The sequence below is a fragment of the Vigna radiata genome, unplaced genomic scaffold, assembly GCF_000741045.1.
Source record: "Vigna radiata var. radiata cultivar VC1973A unplaced genomic scaffold, Vradiata_ver6 scaffold_23, whole genome shotgun sequence".
NCBI lineage: Eukaryota > Viridiplantae > Streptophyta > Magnoliopsida > Fabales > Fabaceae > Vigna > Vigna radiata.
Window position 1 is genome coordinate 1,374,359 of NW_014541837.1, and position 2,520 is coordinate 1,376,878.

Consider the following 2,520-nt stretch of genomic DNA (forward strand, 5'->3'; position numbering starts at 1 on the left):
CATGCAACAAGGGTCATGTGTATTATTTATTACTGTAGTGAAGTCCTCTTTTATAGCGTACTTACAAATACTTACACATGTAGGTACAACCATAGGCATGCAACAAGGGTCATGCTATGTACTATATATTCTTAGCCTACATATCTCCACCTATGTCTTGTTCAGTTTCATGATAAAATAAAGCATATAAAAACAAGTCATCTCATCATTTCAAAGTAAGCTTAGTTCAAATAGTCTAGTACACAATAAATATNNACAACCACAATCACAATAATTATTTAAATATGTANTGACAAACCAGATTTGGTCAAGAAGCAGCTCCACAATCACAATCAGGAGACCAAAGGTTGGTGGGCTGCACGTTTGATAGCAAATTCAGCAAAATCTATATGTGACAGCATTATGAGTCAATATGTGAAACTAGTTTTTGAGAAGAGCTATATGAAAGCATGTAAACCAAGTTCAGCAAAATCTAGAATGAGGTAAAATGCAAAATTTGTATGTATGTATATGTCTGATTGGCATTTTCTCAAGAGATCTCAAAATTTTAACACACAAAGTTGTGATCTTCATGTGAGTGTATGTACCAAGTTTTGGTAATTGCCATATGCTACAAAGCTAGCTAAGAGGGTAATTGCCATAGTGCCATATCCAACAATCAGTAATTTTGCAAGGTATTTTTTCATAGAGATAATTCAGAAAGACTCTAGCATTCCTTCAAAATGCCAATTATTTTTAATTTCTTTTTCCTATCAGAAGCAAACTTATGATGTATATATATACAATACTACTGGCATATATTGTTTATGATTGACTCAAATTTATTGGAAATCAGAAAATTTAGTTAATCAAACTTTCTATTTAGTTAGTCTCTCTCTAGATTTTATAAACTTTAACCAATAATATGGAACATGTCGCTATCTATTCTCTATCCTCCAACTTCTTCACCAGAATAAGGAAACAAACAGGAAATGACTTTCACAAAAACATGCCCTTCAACCTGTTCCTCAATCTATCATCACAGAGACCAAAAAATACCCTCAGAGAAAGAAAATCTCAAATAAATATCCAAAACCAGGTTCAACTGAAAAAATAAAATAAAGTTGAACAAAATCACCTAACCTGACACCTTCTTTGCTCATTTTAGGAGTGAAAATCAGTGAATCACAGTGTGTTACTCACTCCCTCCCACTCAAAAATAAAATACAATCCCTTCCAGAAAAAAAAAGGAAGAAAAAGTGCTGAGCTAGAACTGCAAATCCATATTTTTTTATCACCAAGTCCATACTCCATCAGAATATTGAATTATATTTCATTTTCCTTACAGAAACCGCAAAATGATCCCTTGATTATGGATTGGGGGCAGCAGGTATCATAACAAAAATTAAGAACTAATATATATATTATCATATCAATAATCTTCAGATGGTAAAGAAATAGAAAAACATAAAATCGAAAATGTAAGACCTTGCAACCTAGAAATTTAAATATTAGTATTATATGCACATACCTAAATATAGAGAGCTTTGAAGAGGAAGATTGAGAGTGAAGAGAGACAAAAACAGAGAGCTGAAAATTGGAATTGGAATTAGAAAGCATGATGCAAAGGAAAGGAAACCAAAGTGTGAGATTAGATTAGATTAGGAAACAAAGAATTTCACTAGAAAACAAATAATTAAATGCAAGCAACTTATAACTTACAATAGCAACATTTTCCCATTGATTGCCAAAATGAACAAACTTAGAAAGAATGAAAACTTCAAGCGAGACAAGCTTTAATTCAGGCAGACGTTCGGTGATGTTTCATTAAATGACAAGCCCCAAAGAGTTTTACATTCACACTCCGAGTAGGGACTGAACAAATAGTTTCACAAGTGCAGGAAAATGCATACTCATCAATCATAAACATCAATTCCATTTCAAATCATTATTCACAAAGTATGCAACACACCCGTTAAGTAAGCAACAAAGTCAGTGAATCTCAAATATAATCCAAAAATTCAAATTAACATGAAACATAAATCTACACCAAGCACAGCAGAGCAACAAGCAGAAGACCAAGACCTCATTTCACAATACAAAGAAATTGAAATTGAAGTTCGACTAGAAATCCTTTAGTTTTCTATAACTTAAAATTAAAATTAAGTTCTCCTGAACAGATCTGGCTAAGTGTTCTTGAATAGGGCCAATATCAGAGTGTAAGGTCTATGAGTTTACCACTAATCATGTTAACCATTGCCATATGAGAGGTCTTGCCCTTTTTATAAGAGTTTTGGATTTTAAAATGGATATATCAGGTAGAAGCTTTTGAAGGTCAGGTGTGTGAGTATGAAATTGAAAGAAAGCTTTGCAGGAGAAAGTACTGGAGGAGATATTATCCAAACTTGGTTGAGGGAGAAATACAATCACGTAATAGTGTAAAACAAAATAGAATTGTAGTTNTGTACATTATCCATATCCAAATAGTTAATTAAAGTCCCTTTGCAAATAGTAATTTATATTTTTAGTCGGATTAGAATT